At 42.5% G+C, this 20,776-nt stretch overlaps 1 protein-coding gene across 1 annotated transcript in view; it reads left to right on the plus strand.

The window, feature by feature from the left end:
- The window catches only part of LOC106576771 (serine/threonine-protein kinase 32C), a 156,308-nt gene that overhangs the window by 76,555 nt on the left and 58,977 nt on the right, over nt 1-20,776 (plus strand). The gene's annotated exons all lie outside the window — the stretch shown is intronic.

Below are 20,776 nucleotides of genomic sequence, written 5' to 3' on the forward strand. Positions count from 1 at the left end.
ATAAGGCAAAGGAGGAGGACTGAGGATGCTACCCTGACCTTGCTGAGCATGGTGGCTAGTCACCTTTAAAATGCAAAATCATATGCAAACGTTTTATTTATTGATTTTAGTTCAGCTTTCAATACAATGCAAATACACACACTGCTGAAACGGCTACTGGACCTGAATGTCAACGGAGGCCTCGCAGGTTGGATCAAGGACTTTTTAACTGACCGCCCACAGAATGGGGCCCTCTTTGATGAACTGACCCTGAACACAGTGTTCACTGCTGTTGTTCTCTATCTACACTAACGAGATGAAGATCCAAGGAAACAATGTGAGCCTTTTTAAGTACGCGGATGACATGGCTCTGGTAAGACTCTTTTTTTTAAAGATGCTACGTCAGATGGGGACAGCTATTTTAAACAGGCCAACAACCTTCAAGAATGGTGCTGGTCAAGTGGCCTCCACCTCAATGTGGGAAAGACAAAGGAGCTGATCATCAATGGCAACAACTTACCAATGTCCCAACCACTCTCTCTGAACAACCAACCAGTGGAGGTGGTTGAGTATTTTAAATACCTAGGGACACAAATTGATAACAAGCTGAGTTTTACAGAGAATGCAGACTATTTTTTAAAAGCAAGCCTGCGCCTGTTCTTAATCAGGAAATTAAAGGGGTTTGGGGTCAGTCAGGATGTTCTGGAGAGGGTGTACAGCAGCTTGGTGGAGAGCATCCGCACATTCAATATGACCGTCTGGTATGGTAATCTGAGCATGAGGAGCAACAGCAAACTGACCAGAATAGTAAACACAGCCAGGAAAGTAATTGGTCGACCAAAGGCACAGTTGAGCAGTCTGTTCCACAAGGAAACCAAAACGAAGGTACTGGCTTTCGTTGGCGACCCCTCCCACCCTCTACACCCTCAGTTCAAGGGGCTTCCCTCTGGCCGGTGCTTCAGAATGCCCATTGCCAAGAAGAACATGTTCAAGCATTAATTCGTTCCCTGTGCTGTTGGACTACTAAATGGAATGGAAATTGTATTAGTATATGTACTTATCTAGCTAATGCAGTTGGATCAGTGGTCGTTTGTGAGTGAATGTATTAATGTCCTCTGTGTTAGTGTATGCAACATGATGGACTGACTGGTTTAAATGTGTATGATGTGAGAATGTGATTATTTTAATGGAAGGTGATGCCGAAGAAAAATATCCATCCTGGATTGACAAAGTTTTATTCTATTCTATATAAAAGTGAGTACTAAATCTCTCCTCATCCATCTTTCAAGCACCCACGTTGGCTTTTATTTAGGGGAAGTATGTTCGTTGTGAGAACTAATGAATTGATGGGAGGCAGGACTTCCAGACTTGATATGGCGGTTGGCAACCAACTTTAAGGTGCATTACCGCCACCAACTGGACTGGAGTGTGGACCTCAGTTCACCTTTCAATCACCCACGTGGGTATATGCTCCTAAAAAGCAATGAGGAGATGGCATGTGTGTATATGCTCCTAAAAACCAATGAGGAGATCGGCGATGCGGAACTTGCAGCGCGTCAAGCGTCACAAATGTAACCAAGTTCTATTTTAGCGGCTGGCTACGCAGACACTCTTGATTCGTGCGAGCAGTGTGGGTGCAATGATTTGAATAACATATATGTGTATATTTATTTTACAATGCTTCCGCACGTGACGCGACTGGTGTGGTCAGCATGTTATTGGCCAAGCTGAATTTCTTCAGCCTCCTGATGTTGAAGAGGCGCCATTGCGCCGTCTTCACCACACTGTCTGTGTGGGTGGACCATTTCAGATTGTCAGTGATGTTTTCCCCCGAGGAACTTGAAGCTTTTCACCATCTCCACTGAGATCCTGTCGATGTGGATGGGGCGTGCTCCCTCTGCTGTCTCCTGAAGTTCACAATCAGCTCCTTCGTTTTGTTGATGTTGATGTTGAGGGAGAGGTTATTTTGCTGGCACCACTCCACCAGGGCCCTCACCTCCTCTCTGTAGGCTGTCTCATCATTGTTGGTAATCCGACCTACTACTGTTGTGTCGTCTGCAAACTTGATGATTGAGTTGGAGGGTGCATGGCCACGCAGTCACGGGTGAACAGGGAGTACAGGAGGGGACTGAGCACGCACCCTTGTGGGGTCCCTGTGTTGAGGATCAGTGTAGTGGAGGTGTTGTTTCCTACCTTCACCACCTGGGGGCGGCCCGTCAGGAATTCCAGGACCCAGTTCCACAGGGCGGGGTTCAGACCCACGGACCCGAGCTTAATGATGAGCTTGGAGGGTACTATCGTGTTGAAGGCTGAGCTGTAGTCAATGAACACCATTCTTACAAAGGTATTCCTCTTGTCCAGATGGGATAGGGCAGTGTGCAGTGCGATTGCATCGTCTGTGGATCTATTAGGGCGCTATGCAAATTAAAGTGGGTCTAGGGTGTCAGGTAAGGTGGATGTGATATGATCCTTAACTAGCCTCTTAAAGCACTTCATGATGCCAGGAGGGAGAGCTACAGGGCGATTAGTCATTTAGTTCAGTTACCTTTGCTTTATTGGTTACAGGAACAATGGTGGACATCTTGAAGCAAGTAGGGACAGAAGACTGGGATAGGGAGAGATTGAATATGCCCATAAACACTCCAGCCAGTTGGTCTGCGCATGCTCTGAGGACGGGCTAATATGTTTAATTAGTTTTGATTTAGAATGGCCCATTATCAAATGGGCAGGAACGGGGGCAGAGGGGAAAATAACATAATCTGGTTATACACTCAAGTAGGGAATGGAAGTAGCTTTCCTGCCTGTTTGTTCGGGTAGGCTACTCTGGTTATTTCACTCCCACATCAACCACTGTTTGAGAAGCAAGCAGCCTCACGCTGCGTGACAGGTGAAATTCCATCCAAACTCTATGCCATGGGCTCCCCAACCCTGTTCCGGAAGCTAACAAGTGCTTATTTTGGGAAACCATGTGAAATCTGTTCGGGAACATTGAAAGTAACATATTTTCACAACAAACCTATTTAATTATACTGTTGACAGCTCCTCTCTCTGCATGCTTGAGAAAGTAATGATGGAGAAAGGGGAGGAGATGGACACTCACAGTGGTGAGAAATTCTGTAGCTAAAGGTAGCCTAATGTGTCATCTTATTAATTATGAAATTATAAAAATTCTCTATTACTAGGCTATTCAAAATCAAATACAAATTGACTATTGTAGGCTAACTCTGTAAGCCGCCCTGCACAATCAATGATCCAACTGCATCGCCTAGGCCTAAACATTCTCTCCCAGATGCATGAATAGAAACTTTGGAGTGTAGCATAAGGTCCATCCAGTATGCATAACAACACAGTCCACCCTCAAAGCCGATTTACTAGAATTTGTATAATTTTCGAATATAGGCTAGTTTAATGAAAGGCATCTTAAATCAGTTTTATAAATGTTTTTCTGCAGTGCATAATATGCGGTAGGATATGTATTGTATGAGGAAGGGCACAATCTTTCTTTTTATAAAAATAAATTTCAGGCTTGGGCTCATATGTAGCTCTATGTGTATGGGTGTTTTGAAATAATCTCCTTAGAAAGCGCTGTCCATTTCCTTGTTAGGCTTTGAAACAACATCCACAATGACCTTGTTTTCCACTCAGTTTCAACCTGTTGTTGAACTTCTTTCTTTAAATTGATCAATCACAGTGAGATGAGTTAAAAGCACGATACTGTTTTGTGTTTTTTGATTTTCGATTGCATTGATGTCAGAGTGGTTAGAAGGACAACAGAGCCCTGAGTGCCAGGCCATTAGCCAGTTGGATACTACCAAAGCATGTCCAGAGTGTATAAGAGGGGATTCTGCGACTCAATGGTCATGTGGAATTTTACTGCGGTCATGACTCATGACTGCTGGTGTGGCGGTATTATGGTCACCGCAACACCCTTAACCCTGTCCTCAACAGCACTACATATCCACAAAGCAGCAACCATTATCATACCAAAACCTTGATCTTAATTGGGCTAGCATAACAGTACTTTAGGTCTCAGGGCGGGTGACATCACCACACGATGGCTACTAGGGCTTTCTCACTTTGTCTTTCCTTGATTACTCGCATACTATCTCCTCACCTGTATTGTATTGAAACTGTATTGGAGAAGAAGGTACAAGGTCCCTCCCCTCTGACTTTCTTCTCCACTGGGTTTTTAGAAGGAGATGAGGAAATCGAGGAAGAATGAATTGTGAAAGAGCCTAGCACTCACCTGTCAACTAGCTCACATGTGCCACACACTCACCCCTCTGTTACACTCACTGACCTCCTTGTCCTCATCAACCTCAGCAGCCAGCAGAGCAGACTGTGTGAACTGAGTTATACTGTCGGTGGCATAGGAGGGGGTGAAGGGGTGTGACTGTAGCAGACGTGAGCTGCAGGTGAGTTCTAGTAGCCATTGTGATGTGATGTCATCTCCCCCCCCCCCCCCCCCCGAGACTTGGAAGTAGTGTCTCCTCCTGTCAATCATGAAAGTATCTATATTTTAATACTGTAAGCATCTCGGCTACGGGAGGATCCCCTCCTGCAATTATGCGCCGATTTACTTCATTCTGCTACACTCACTGTCCTCCTTCAGTGGTTGGCATGCTAGCTACAAGTGTAATTTGATTAGTGTTCTTGGCCTGGTCAGCCATACAGGGATGGAACTCGTGTATTACATAGCTAATTTGCAGCCCATGTAAAAGTGGCCCTTCACTGTGGTCACTCTCCAGGGTATTTTTCTCTTGCCTCTACTATCCATGCTCTACCCTTTTGGTTACAGTGGATGAGAGATTATTTATGGCATCCATGCCAAATGCAGACATGATGGGATTAGTATTGGCCTCGTGGGCATGTCCAATGCACTTGTACATGTGTCTTGTCATTTCTATTCTGAAACAGGATTTGCAAATCCTCACACATTTTTAAAAAACATTTTGCTGAGATGTTTTCCCCATTTTGAAATGATACTATAAGAAAAAGGAAAAGCACACATCTGAGAACTTGTGTGTTAATCATTTGCTAATAACTTGAAATCAAAGAAAAGGCTTATACTGTTAAGATCAGTGTGTGGGTTTTTCTTTTTCATGAGACAATGAGGATAACCATGTTGAAGGATACCACATTTAACTTCTACAGCTACTGCACATGCCTTCATTAAATTGATTGATTAGTGCAAGCCCTACCCTTGAAATGAAGGTAGGCCTTACGGATGACATGCTCAGGAGAGAAACATTATCAGCAAAATTCACGATCAAGAGGGCGTGCAGAAAGCAACATTTTAAAGTTCATTTGATTTAATTTCAAAATACATGTTGCTTGAAATAAAGTTGCAATTTGTTTGCTTCATGTTATGTATCATCCTGGGGTAATTATATGCAGTTAAATTATCACCACAACGTGTCGTCGCTAACATTTGTATTATTTTCTAGCTTAGCTAGAGGACCTAAGGGGAGTTCGATAATACATGCCTAGCACAAGCTAGCGGTTCATTAAAACTACAGTATGTTTCTTAATTGAAACTAAGTGGGCGATACACCTGAGTAAAATACAGTTGCGTTTTGGAGGACGCAGACAAAGAGCTAGGAGAGACAGATTAGTGAGGGGGGAGAGAGAGGTTGATAGCAGGGTAATTACTGCTGCTTGCTAACTTTGATGTAAACAATGTGGCCTTCAAACATTGGACTCATATGCTAGTTACAGTTATAGTTTAGTTATAGTGTTGGCTGTCTTCACAGAAATGAAGGTAAGGTGAGCGTTTTCTACCTTCACATTACGCTAGACCTGTGGTTATTTGCTGTGCTAGCCAAATGTAACACCACCAGAGCAAGCAGATAATGAACGGGAAATAAACTTTGTCTGATGATTTTGTTTAGAGAATCTTGTAGCAACATGTCAGTGTGTGTGTATATAATTCATTTGTTAAATTTTTTGGGTGGATGAAGAAATACGAACTTGTCATTTTGCGCTAACTAGCCAACTAACTAGCTAGTTAGCAATTATGTTGCGCTGCAGCAATGGATGTTTACTGGGGAACCTCTTGGTTGTGCGTGCATATAGAACGTGTTATTGTTTTGACAGTTGAAAGGTCTTTACTGTACTCTATTCATGAGGTAATTTTTATGGAAAATGTCAGATACAGACCTTCAGCTAAAAAAAAATATTCACATTTTCCATATCTTGGTCTTTGATCTATTGAATTGCTAATATTCTCTATAAATATATGAATAAACTAATTTTGTGGGGGGGGGGTTTCATAAACACAAACCAACAGAATGCAAAAACAACACAACCACCACACCTGTCCATGAACGTACGAAAACACAGTAGCCTCCCCTTTCAATACACCTAGTTCAGCCCTCGAGTTTGTTATTGGCAGTGAGTATGATGCTTTCCGATGGATAGCTATAAAAAAAAAAACAATTACACCAAAGTTACAAAACTTTCATTGATATTGGTCACCAATATTTACATTTCCCAACAGACATAATCAAGATGGATGGATATAAATTCCTAGATACAATGATATGATAGCACAGGCATTATCCCAAAATGGTGTCAGTTTCAAATCAAACTTTATTTGTCACATGCGCCGAATACAACAAGAGTAGACCTTACCGTGAAATGCTTACTTACAAGCCCTTAACCAACTGTGCGTCCCACCTACTCAACAGCCAGTGTAATCCCGTGGCGCGTTATTCAAATACCTAAAAAATGCAAAAACTTCAATTTTTCAAACATATGACTATTTTACACCATTTTAAAGACAAGACTCTCGTTAATCTAACCACACTGTCCGATTTCAAAAAGGCTTTACAACGAAAGCAAAAACATTAGATTATGTCAGCAGAGTACCCAGCCAGAAATAATCAGACACCCATTTTTCAAGCTAGCATATAATGTCACATAAACCCAAACCACAGCTAAATGCAGCACTAACCTTTGATGATCTTCATCAGATGACAACCCTAGGACATTATGTTATACAATACATGCATGTTTTGTTCAATCAAGTTCATATTTATATAAAAAAACAGCTTTTTACATTAGCATGTGACTAGCATTCCCACCGAACACTGCCGGTGAATTTACTAAATTACTCACGATAAACGTTCACAAAAAGCATAACGATTATTTTAAGAATTATAGATACAGCACTCCTCTATGCACTCGATATGTCCGATTTTTAAAATAGCTTTTCGGTGAAAGCACATTTTGCAATATTCTCAGTAGATAGCCCGGCATCACAGGGCTAGCTATTTAGACACCCAGCAAGTTTAGCACTCATCAAAGTCAGATTTACTATAAGAAAAATGTTATTACCTTTGCTGTCTTCGTCAGAATGCACTCCCAGGACTTCTACTTCAATAACAAATGTGGGTTTGGTCCCAAATAATCCATTGTTATATCCAAATAGCGGCGTTTTGTTCGTGTGTTCAAGACACTATCCGAAAGGGTAAATAAGGGTGACGAGCATGGCGCAATTCGTGACAAAAAAATTCGAAATATTCCATTATCGTACTTCGAAGCATGTCAACTGCTGTTTAAAATCAATTTTTATGCCATTTTTCTCATAAAAAAGTGATAATATTCCGACCGGGAATCTGCGTTTAGGTAAACAGACGAAGGAAAATAAAGCATGGGGTCGACTCGGGCACGCACCTAAGCCCATAGTACTCTGATCGGCCACTTCCCAAAAGCGATAATGTGTTTCAGCCAGAGCCTGCCTCGATATCATTCAGCTTTTTCCCGGGCTCTGAGAGCCTATGGGAGCCGTAGGAAGTGTCACGTTATAGCAAAGATCCTCAGTCTTCAATAAAAAGAGCCAAGATGAACATCAACTTGTCAGACAGGCCACTTCCTGCATGGAATCTTCTCAGGTTTTGGCCTGCCATATGAGTTCTGTTATACTCACAGACACCATTCAAACAGTTTTAGAAACTTTAGGGTGTTTTCTATCCAAAGCCAATAATTATATGCATATTCTAGTTACTGGGCAGGAGTAGTAACCAGATTAAATTGGGTACGTTTTTTATCCGGCCGTGTCAATACTGCCCCCTAGCCCTAACAGGTTAAGAAAATATTTACCAAATAAACAAAAGTAAAAAATTATTAAAAAGTAACACAATAAAATAACAATAACGAGGCTATATACAGGGTTACCGGTACCGAGACAATGTGCAGGGGTACAGGTTAGTTGAGGTAATTTGTACATGTAGGTAGGGGTGAAGTGACTGCATAGATAATAAACAGTGAGTAGCAGCAGTGTAAAAAACTAATTGGGGGGTGTCAATGTAAGTAGTCCGGGTGGCCAGTTGATTAATTGTTCAGCAGTCTTATGGCTTGGGTGTAGAAGCTGTTAAGGAGCCCTTTGGTCCTAGACTTGGCGCTCCAGTACCGCTTGCCGTGTGGTAGCAGAGAGAACGGTCTATGACTTGAGTGACTGGAGTCTTTGACAATTCTTTGGGCTTTCCTCTGACACCGCCTGGTATATAGGTCCTGGATGGCAGGAAGCTTGGCCCCAGTGATGTACTGGTCCGTACTCACTACCCTCTGTAGCGCCTTAGTCAGATGCCGAGCAGTTGCCATACCAGGTGGTGATGCAACCGGTCAGCATGCTCTCGATGGTCCAGCTGTAGAACTTTTTGAGGATCTGGGGACACATGCCAAATCTTTTCAGTCTCCTGAGGGGGAAAAGGTGTTGTCGTGCCCTCTTCACGACTGTCTTGGTGTGTTTGGACCACGATAGTTCATTGGTGATGTGGACACCAATGAACTTGAAACTCTCGACCGGCTCCGCTACAGCCCTGTCGACGTTAATATGGGCCTGATCGGCCCGCCTTTTCTTGTAGTCCACAATCATCTCCTTTGTCTTGCTCACATTGAGGGATAGGATGTTGTCCTGGAACCACACTGCCAGGTCTCTGACCACCTCCCTATAGGCTGTCTCATCGTTGTCGGTGATCAGGCCTACTACTGTTGTGTCTTCAGCAAACTTCATGATGGTGTTGGAGTCATGTTTGGCCACGCAGTCGTGGGTGAACAGGGAGTACAGGAGGGAACTAAGCACACACCCCTGAGGGGCGCCCATGTTGAGCATCAGCGTGGTAGACGTGTTGTTGTCATAGGACCAGTGGCAATTTTAGCATGTAAATCTTGGTGGGGCAAACTTTGTTTTATACAATAGCTATTTATGCAATAGCTCAATTCAGTAAATATGTACCAGACAAAAAAACAATATTTTTTAAGACAGCCACCAAATATGACCTAACGCTTTTTCGGCATCCAATGATACTGCCACTTTTGGAACGTTCATGTTCCTGGCATGATGGACAATATTAAAAATCTGAAGCCATCCTATTCCGTAGGAACCCTGTTTGATCTAAGTGAATCAACTTGAGTATTTCTATTTCTATGCGAAAAGCCAATATCTTACCAATAATTGTATAATCCACATTCAAAAGTGATTTTGGGGTTGTTGGATCTGCATGACAATGAATCCTTATCTTTATTTTTAAGCTGGGTGATTGTAGCCAAACATAGTGATTGGGGAAGTTCATTTTTCTCTAGAGCTGCTGTGACCATATATAACATAGGCTTTAGTAATTTGGGATGAAAATGTCTGTAAAATTCCACTGGGAAACCATCATTACCAGGAGATTTCCCATTTTGTAGACTATTAATAGCCTCCACCAGCTCACCTAGGAAAAATGTTCTATCCATATTAATTTTCTCTGGTTCACCTATACTTGGTAAATTGGCCTTATTAAGGAAATTGTTTATCTTTCTTTGAACTTGTTTTCGGATTGATACAGTTTTTCATAAAATGTTTTAAAGACAGTTCATTCTGGAAAAATCCATTGTTATGCTAACATCCGGGTGTTTATTATATTATATTTACGTTTCAAAGTGTTCCTGTTGAACGGTGTCAACATTTATATCTAAGCTGTGTTTTCTTTCTGTTCTAGTATTTCTAATTATTTATTGGTCTTGTTTTTCTAAAGTAAAGGCTAAGACATGGTACAACCTCTCATATAAACTCAGCAAAAAAAGAAACGTCCCTTTTTCAGGACCCTGTCTTTCAAAGATAATTCGTAAAAATCGAAATAACTTCACAGATCTTCATTGTAAAGGGTCTAAACACTGTTTCCCATGCTTGTTCAATGAACCATAAACAATTAATGAACATGCACCTGTGGAATGGTCGTTAAGACACTAACAGCTTACGGACGGTAGGCAATTAAGGTCACAGTTATGAAAACTTAGGACACTAAAGAGGCCTTTCTACTGACTCTGGAAAAACACCAAAAGAAAGATGCCCAGGGTCCCTGCTCATCTGCGTGAACGTGCCTTAGGCATGCTGCAAGGAAGCATGAGGACTGCAGATGTGGCCAGGGCAATAAATTGCAATGTCCGTACTGTGAGACACCTAAGACAGCGCTACAGGGAGACGGGACGGACAGCTGATCATCCTCGCAGTGGCAGACCACGTGTAACAACACCTGCACAGGATCGGTACATCCAAACATCACACCTGCGGGACAGGTACAGGATGGCAACAACAACTGCCCGAGTTACACCAGGAACGCACAATCCCTCTATCAGTGCTCAGACTGTCCGCAATAGGCTGAGAGAGGCTGGACTGTGGGCTTGTAGGCCTTTTGTAAGGCAGGTCCTCACCAGACATCACCGGCAACAACGTCGCCTATGGGCACAAACCCACCATCGCTGGACCAGACAGGACTGGTAAAAAGTGCTCTTCAGTGAAGAGTCGCGGTTTTGTCTTTCCAGGGGTGATGGTCGGATTCGTGTTTATCTTCGAAGGAATGAGCGTTACACCAAGGCCTGTACTCTGGAGCGGGATCGATTTGGAGGTGGAGGGTCCGTCATGGTCTGGGGCGGTGTGTCACAGCATCATCGGACTGAGCTTGTTGTCATTGCAGGCAATCTCAACGCCGTGTGTTACAGGGAAGACATCCTCCTCCCTCATGTGGTACCCTTCCTGCAGGCTCATCCTGACATGACCCTCCAGCATGACAATGCCACCAGCCTTACTGCTCGTTCTGTGCGCGATTTCCTGCAAGACAGGAATGTCAGTATTCTGCCATGGCCTGCGAAGAGCCCGGATCTCAATCCCATTGAGCACATCTGGGACCTGTTGGATCGGAGGGTGAGGACTAGGGCCATTCCCCAAAGAAATGTCCGGGAACTTGCAGGTGCCTTGGTGGAAGAGTGGGGTAACATCTCACAGCAAGAACTGGCAAATCTGGTGCAGTCAATGACGAGGAGATGCACTGCAGTACTTAATGCAGCTGGTGGCCACACCAGATACTGACTGTTATTTTTGACCCCCCCTTTGTTCAGGGACACATTATTCCATTTCTGTTAGTCACATGTCTGTGGAACCTGTTCAGTTTGTCTCAGTTGTTAAATGTTGTTATGTACATACAAATATTTACACATGTAAAGTTTGCTGAAAATAAACGCAGTTGACAGTGAGAGGACGTTTCTTTTTTTGCTAAGTTTATATGTTGGGAGTACTTAATTATCTACATTTATTTCCCAAAACATGTCTGTCTGTTGAGATATGAGGTAAACTCCTTATCTCCAAGTAACATTGTGTTGAAACGCCATGTCTTTGTTATTAGCATAGGAGGTTTAATCTTAAACGTGAAGGACAATGGGTTATGGTCCGTAATTATTCTAGGAAGGTATTTACATGAAGAAACACAGTCAAAGAAAGAAACGTTTACAATAAAAAGTACATTCTTGAATATGAGTTATGGGCATGAGAGTAATAGGAGTATTGATGACTTGTCTGAAGTTGAATTCTGCTCACAGTTAAAATTAACCCCCAAATAACATTCCAGTTACATTGAGATCATTTTAGAATAAGGTCGTTAATGAACTTTGGGTCATCTTCATTTGAGCAATATCAATTCAGTAAAGTAACTTTTTCTTGTGGCAGGTTTCCTTTTACCATTATAAAACGTCCATTTGGGTATGTAGTAATTTCTGTAGACTTAAATTAGCCTTTTTTTTTAAATCATTGATAATTTATACTCATCTGGATCTTGAGGAGTAAGTGGAGGCAGTGGTGGAAAAAGTACTCAATTGTCATCCTTAATAGAAAATTACTCAAGTAAAAGTGAAAAATTCTTCCAGTAAATTATTACTTGAGTAAAAGTCTAAAAGTATCTGGTTTGATATGTACTTAAGTACAGAGGTGGAAAAGTACTCAATTGTCATACTTGAGTGAAAGTGCAAAGGCCATTTTATATTAAATTCCTTATATTAAGCATTTATTTACTTACAGGACAGACCGGCACACTCAGACATCATTTACAAACACTGAATTTGTGTTTAGTGAGTCCGTCAGATCAGAGGGAGTAGGGATGACGACGCGTTATATTGATAGGTGTGTGAATTTGAACATATTGCTGTCCTGCCTGAGCATTCTAAATGTAATGAGTACTTTTGGGTGTCAGGGAAAATGTGATATAAAAAAGTACTTATTTACTTTAGGAATGTAGTAGAGTAAGTTGTCAAAAATATAAATAGTAAAGTACAGATAGCCTTAAATAGTACTTCAAAGTATTTTTACTTAAGTACTTTACGCCACTGAGTGGTGGAGAATGCCAACCCATCCCAAGCTCGCCCAAACCTTTCACTTTCTATTGTTGATAGGTGAGTTTCTTGTAAAAAAAAAACAGATGTTGCCGTTATTGTTTTTCAAATAAGAAAATACCTTAATTATTTTGGGCTGGGTGCACAATTCCATTGACATTCCATGTCACACATGTTCATGTATTCAGGTAGCCTAGTGGTTAGAGCGTTGGACTAGTAACCAAAAGGTTGCAAGATCGAATCTTATATGTCGTCGGCTCCTCAGATTAGTTTAACTGCCAAGAGTGTGAAAGACTGCTTTGCTCTGGGGATCACAGGAAATCACAGGCCTTTGCCAGCTCTCCATGCTTTACAGCAACAAGGGGAATCATAAGGGAAGCTAACAGCATGAGAAGGACGAGAGGTAAAAGCTTTAGACGTTTGGTTAGCAATTGCAGTGTTTCATTTATTTCCATCCCCTCGCAAAGGGCAGATGATTGGCTGGAGAAAGTGGGTCTGTGTGCAGGGCAACAAGGGAGGAAGGAGGAAATAGAAAGGGGCCATGAACCGCAGTGTCACCATGAGAGGGCAAAATAGTTTTTTAAAGACTTCTTTCATCCCCTGAATTGTCCACTTTACCAATCGGCTTCCATGATGGAGAAACCAGAGCATGCTTTTACTCCGCAAGCTTCTCCTCTTCCAACACAAACCTGTCATCTACCTGATGTGTCTCTTCCCACACCCTCTCTCCTTACTCACATAGATCCATAAGAAGGAGGGAAATGGTATTAGTTTATACTAGACTGTAATGAGCCTATGACAAAGACGGAGGGAGAAAAACCTGTGTAGGGAAGAAGAGGGAAGGAGAGCAAGATGGAGAGCAGCTTTTATTTGTGCTCCTGCTAGAAGGGAGGCGGGCAATTAGATTGTGTTTTGGAGGGTAATAGATTTCCTCCTGACATTTCTTCCTCTAATGCTGTAAACCAGCCATCTGCCTAGCTGTAATGAGGAGACATGGGCCTTTGTGGACAATTCAATTCAGTTAGACCCTTCTGCTGGATAGCTGGAGCAGCTCAAACACATCACTCTGCCTCTGGCGCCGCAGTAACTTGATAATACCTGAGACGTGACAGCTGGGGTGGGCTGTAACATCCTGGTACTAGGGATGGGCATGAGTAATCCAGCACTCAAACAGACGTCAAAACTCGATCTTAAACCAGAGACCCAACTTTGTTTAAAATACTGTAAAACTTTTTGGTGGAATGTGCTTTGTGGCTTGTCATGGGAAAAAATGACATTTTAACTGATGGGATTCACAAGCTACATTCCTTGATGACAGTTTTATCACAAATTCAAAATGGACTGGATTAAAGTAGGGAAATATGTGTTCCAAAAACGTGCTGCAGTTTTAGAACAGCGTATTGGGGAAACGGATACGTGGAACACTGCGGTCAAGAACACACTTGTGCAGTCTTTGAAAGGCTAGCACGCACTACAAGCAAAGTGGTAGAACTCGTTTTTTTCAAGTCATAATAACATTAGACTTTATTCTGTGGCCGAGGGCACAGAAAAAGACTCAATGCCCAATTTCGTGGAGGGTCTATTTAAGCAATAAGGCAGGTGTTCTTAGGTACGAAGCATTGCGGAGTGCCTGGACACAGCCCTTAGCCGTGGTATATTGGCCATATACCACAAACCCCTGAGGTGCCTTATTGCTATTATAAACTGGTTATCAACGTAATTAGAGCAGTAAAAATAAATGTTTTGTCATACCCGTGGTATTCAGTCTGATATACCATGGCTGTCAGCCAATCAGCATTCAGGGCTTGAACCATCCAGTTTATAATCAAGGACATACTAGAAGATGACACTGACTTGGGAATCAAGAGAACACACAGAGCTCTGGCCTCAAACCCCCTCAGCGTCGCCCCACCAAGATCCATAGTTGCATGTTTCCTACAATTCTCAGTCAAAGAGAGAGTCCTCCGTGCAGCCTTTGATCATGACCACGTGGGAAAGATACTGAAAAGAAGGAAGGAATACACAGCTATCAAGAAGGCACTAAACGAGAAAGGGATTCGCTTCCAAACACCAAGGATGCTAGTATTTCTGGATAACAGCCCGGCTTCATACGAGCATATGGACGAGGTGTCTGAGCACCTGAAGTCGAAGGGCATCCCAGTGGAGTATACCGCCAGAAGACCGGTGACTTTACCATTGGAAATACTCAAGCAGCTCCCCCCATGACCCGTGGTGGGCGAGCAGAGTCGTGGAGAAAGAGGGAGGTTTCCTCAGCGAGAGGACATTCACATTCGAGATAGACTCAGAAATTTCCAACTCGAAGATAGATGTTACTGAATAGGATTTAACGGACTTAATTTACAGCCAGCTGTTAGACATATTGGGCCGTTATGGTTGACTTTGCAAGAGGTAAAACAGCTCCCCAATTTTCCCCCACTGCTGTTTTAAGGGTGAGTAGCCTAAGGTATGTGGCCTATACTGACACCTTAAGTATGCTTAATAACAGATCTATTAGCCAATGATGAATGACACTGACAATGTCACGGAAGGCTATAACATGAAGAGGATTCAATGAATGGATTGCATATGGTTGATGGCTTATTTTACACATAGTAGGTTATTATAGGCTATATACTCACCCCCTTAGCACACAATGCCAATACACCTTTCTCTTTGATTCAACCGATGTGTCTAGGCGACCAATACGTTTTGGAACCAATACGTTTTGGTTGCAACTGCGTCACGCATTTTGATACTTGAGCGAGGGGCCCCTCGGGGGGGTCAGGCTCATCCCCTCAAACTCCAGAGGCAGGAGACAGTCCTCTGACACCCCCCCCAACCACACCCCTCTTCCTCTCTCCCGAACTTTCGCTCGCCTCCAGCACACACTCACTGTTGGAGCAAGTGACTCTGAACTTACAATGGCTAGCCCCAAGTCGTTATATATTGTGCATTTTGCTATTTCGGTATTGGCCTTGTTGACTACGAACTTTCTTAACCCAACCGTGAGACAATGTTTGTTCCCACATTCGGGACTCATACTCTCTATTGGTTACACTGACTTTTGGCCTCCCATCCTTTTCTAACCACCTCTCGCCGGCTTTGTATTCATGTTACCTGATGAAATTGTTGTACAATATGATCTTGTTGCCATCTGATGCACATTCCGATGTCATAAATCGGCACTGCAGAGCTCTCCCTGTCCTATGCCGTGCCTTGATTGTATTACTGTTGATGATATCTGGAAATGTGCATGTACACCCGGCCCACCTACTGTTGCTAGCCCCAATTCTGACTTGTGCTCTGATATCTGCTTCATTGATTTCTGCTCTTGTAAAAGCCTGTGTTTTCTGCACGATAACACTAGAAGCTTATTACCTAAAATTGATCAATTGAAAGTGTGGGTTCACAGCTCCAATACAGATGTGTTGGTCATTACTGAGACGTGGATAAGGAAGAGTGTTTTGATTACTGATGTTAACCTTTCTGGTTATAAACGTTTTTCAGCAAGACAGATCTTCTAAAATTGGGGGAGTGGCAATCTTTACCAAGGATCACCTTGTGTGCTCAGTTTTCTCTACCAAGTCTGTCCCCAAACAATTTGATTTGCTGGTTTTAAGTATTAAACTTTCAAGTAGCTCTTTGTTGACTGGTGCTGGGTGCCATCATCCTCCATCAGCACCGACCTGTACCCTACCGGCCCTAAGCTCTCTCCTGGCTCTTTACACTAAGTCTGAATTTGTTCTTCTAGGTGACCTACATTGGGACATACTTAAACCACCTGACCAAGTCCTAAAGCAGTGGCACTCCCTAAATATTTCTCAGATTATTACCAATCCCACAAGGTATGACTCCAAACACCCAGAAAAGGCTACTCTTCTTGATGTTATTTATACTCACAAATAATCCTGATAGGTATCAGTCTGGTGTTTTCTGTAATGACCTTAGTGATCACTGTTTTACAGCCTGTGTTCGTAATGGCTGCTCAGTGAAACGACCTGTCCTGATTTGTCATAGAAGCTTGCTAAAAAAATGTTATGAGCAAGCCTTCCTTCATGAACTGGCCTCTGTAAAAAGGTATAGAATCAGCTTGATCCCCTCTGTCGAAGACGCTTGGACCTTCTTTTTTGATATTTTCAGTGGTATTGTTAACAAACACGCCCCCATAAAGAAAATGAGAATTAAAAACAGGTTCAGCCCCTGGTTCGACAGTGATCTTGCAGAGTTACTTGTGGCTGCTTTGCGTGACGTATTGTTGTCTCTACCTTCTTGGCCTTTGTGCTGTTGTCTGTGGCCAATAATGTTTGTACCATGTTTTGTGCTGCTACCATGTTGTGTTGCTACCATGCTGTGTTGTCATGTGTTACTGCCATGCTAAGTTGTTGTCTTAGGTCTCTCTTTATGTAGTGTTGTGGTGTCTCTCTTGTCATGACGTGTGTTTGGTCCTATATTTATATTTTATTGTTTTATTTTTAAACCCAGCCCCCGTCCCCGCAGGAGGCCTTTTGCCTTTTGGTAGGCCGTCATTGTAAATAAGAATTTGTTCTAAACTGACTTGCCTAGTTAAATAAAGGTTAAAGTAATTAATTAATTAAAATGAGGGCTGTCCCCAACTAAAACAAGTCTTGGTCGACCTAGAGTAGTCTGTTCTTTCGACTAATCGATTGGTCAAAATGTTTAAACATATTTTTCCCCCTATATAGACACACCCTATCTGTTTTTAATGAAGTCAACTATATGAAGGCTACTGAGCTTGTCTGATGCTTCAAACACACTGTGATTAAATAATTAAGACACAAATGACTCAAGGGAGCCAGAGATCAAGATAGCTTAACGAGAAGAAGAAAAAAACCTGTTCTCGACCCTCGTCCTCCCGCTGCTGCTGGCCTAAGCAGATTCTGCTGTTACGCTTCTGCTGTTACGCTCCTAATAGGCTACGCCAGGGGTCGGCAACCTTTTCCATTTGTAGTGTGTTGTATCTTGTCTCCTATTTTATCCTGTATGTAACTCCCTCAGGTGTCATTTCATCATATGATCTGGTTGCCACTGTTTTCTCTCTGTTTGTTAAGAATGTCCTTGTCGTCCTTCTGTTTCTAGGAGTGCTGGCAACCTAGTTTTGAGTTTCCTGTTGAACAGCAGCTCTGCAGGAGACAGACCATGTTTTAGTGGAGTAGCCCTGTAGTTTAACAAAGCTAGATACGGATCTGTCTTTGAGTTGAGAGCTTTCTTAAGCAGTAGTTTCACTGTTTTGACACCATTCTCGACTAACCCATTAGGCTGTGGATACAGTGGGCTGGATGTGACATGCTTGAACCTGTACAGTTTAGCAAAATCTCTGAAAGCTGAACTGTGAGGCGTTGTCCATACGTACTACCTCTGAGACCCCATGATGAGCAAAGAATGACTTAATGTGAGTTATCACCTGACTAGCAGTAGTGTCCTTCAGCAAAGCCATCTCTGGGTTAAGAGAGTAATAGTGCATCAGTAGAACATAGTTCTTGTCCTCAAGGGAAATTATATCTATTCCTACTTTGCCCCATGGTCTCAATACCTATTGTTTTCTCAAACCACATTGGCTCTTTGCTCTGTTTTGACCTGTATTTCTGGCATGGTTCACGGGCTCTGACTGGTCTATATCAGCATTCATATTGAGATCCTGAGTGGCACAGAGGTCTAAGGCACTGCATCGCAGTTCTTGAGGCGTCACTACAGACCCGGGTTCGATCCTGGGCTGTATCACAAACAGCGTGATTGGGAGTTTCTCACATGCATATGACAGTGTCAATGCCTCTTTCTCAATGTGAGCATAGTTATACTCAGAAGTTGTCAGAGCCCTAGAGGCATATGCGACAGGGCGCCATCTATTGCCATACTGCTGTAACAACACTGCACCTACAGTGCCTTGCATAACTATTCACCCCCCCCCCCCCCCCCCCCCACACACACACTTTGTAGAGACACCTTTTGCAGCAATTACAGCTGCAAGTCTCTTGGGGTATGTCTCTATAAGCTTAAGCTTGGCACATCTAGCCACTGGGATTTGTGCCCATTCTTCAAGGCAAAACTGCTCCAGCTCCTTCAAGTTGGATGGGTTCCTGCTGATGTACAGCAATCTTTAAGTCATACCACAGACTTTCAATTGGATTGAGGTCTGGGCTTTGACTATGCCATTCCAGGACTTTTAAAAGTCTCCCCTTAAACCACTCGAGGTCTGTGCTGCTGTCCTTCGAAGTTAGCCGTTTAGCTGTTGCTCTTCCTTTGCTAACATACTCCACTTTGCATAATGTGTCACTAAGAACACCACTGTCCATTGACCGTATGCGACTGAGTCACCTCTAGCTCGACACATTTGTATTGCTCTTTCTAGTGTCAGTTCATTCTCACCAAGTAACTTTTCTCTCAGCCCCTTGTCTCTCACCCCATGACAATTCTCTCTCATATCAGCGAGTCAGCAATTGGACCAAAATTAAACTGACATTTCAGTTTCAAGTCCATAATAAATTCCTCAACAGTCTCTGTTGCATTCTGACATCTACTGTTGAAAACATACCTCTCAAATGTCTAGTTTCTTCTGGGAGTACAAAAAGACTGAAATGTAGCCAATACCAGTTCATAATCTGGTTGCTCTTCATCCATTAGCTGAAAGCTGTTGTAGACATCAATGTCGTCCGAGCCAGCTACTGTGAGAAACAGTGTGACCTTCAGTGCGTCATCTTTTAAGCCGCTCCTGTCGCTGTCAGATAGAGGGTGAAACGCTGCTTGAACCGCTTCCATTGCTCTTCAATGTTGCCATTAAGTTTCAGTTCTGTTGGAGGCTTTAGCAGCTCCTTGCCGTTAGTCAGCTAGCACTGCAAAATGACTAGCTACATGCTCTTATCTCCGGCAAGTTTATTTTTACCTCAGTCTCCTTAGCCCAGTGGCAAGTTAGCTAACGTTAGCTAGTTGACGTGAAGCCTCATGGCGCCGTTCAGCATTTTCGACCAAAACTCGATGATGGATGAGTCAAAGGCGAGTTCTGTCACTCCTGGTACCATGTTGTATCTTCTTGTCTAAGAAATACTAAAGAAAACTGTTCTTTTAAAACATAAGCCCATCTTTATTCAAGTTAACCAGGAATTAACGGTAAATGTATTACTGGTGATACTGGTGTGCCATCCCCACGGCCTCCGCAATGGATTAGTCCACTGAGACGGGTGAGTCAGACAGGTGTCTCGTGCCATAAAGAATATTTATATATTTTAGCCTGCTCAACTAAAATAATCTTGGTTGACCAACAGCCTATCCACCAAGCAATCGACCCGTCGACTAAATGAGGTCAGCTCTAATATTGATGCATCATCAGGAATTTAAGGTAATAAGTCTCACTGTAAACGTATTGGGGAGTGCCATCAAGAGAAGTAAGGTAATAGCAAAGATGAAATGGGAGAGAGTTGACATACTATTCTGTCAGGAAACTCAATTACCCACTCCTGAACACGAGAAACTCAAGTAAATGGGAATACCTTTTTCTCTTCTTATAAAACAGATATAAGGGGTGTTGCAATTTTGATCCCAAATGCTGTTAAATTTGAGCTTTATATCAAAAGTAAAAGTCAAGTAGGGTACATTTATCCTTGTTAAATGTAAACTGGATCATAAAGAATTGACATTATTTAATGTATATGCGCCCCCGGGTCTTCTTTAAGGTTTTTAATTTAATTGCCACAGAAACCTCTGAGACTCTTGTCTGGGGAGGGGATTTTAACATCATTTTAAACTCAAAATTGGACAGCACGAATCAGAATAGGAAAAGGAGTCAGGTTGCTAAAATGATCAATAGTATATTACAAGATTTAGGACTGATTGATGTGTGGGCAACTTCCATATGTCAGAAAGGGAATATACTTTTTACCCAGCCCACCACGCTGAATACTCCAGGTTAGACAACTTTTTTTTCATGCACAGTGCATATAGGCACAGGCTTAAGGATTGGCCAGAGGGACTTATCAGAGTTTACCTAACTCTGCACCTTGATAGCAAACAAATGTTTAATTATTTGTATTATTATTTTTGAACTTTGCATCAAATTAAATACAATTTTATTTGTCACATATACCGAACCAACAATACAGTTGTTTTGGGGGGGGTTTTACCCCCTTTTTCTCCCCAATTTCAT

The sequence above is a fragment of the Salmo salar genome, chromosome 18 (genome assembly GCF_965601325.2).
Source record: "Salmo salar chromosome 18, fSalSal1, whole genome shotgun sequence".
Taxonomy (NCBI): Eukaryota; Metazoa; Chordata; class Actinopteri; order Salmoniformes; family Salmonidae; genus Salmo; species Salmo salar.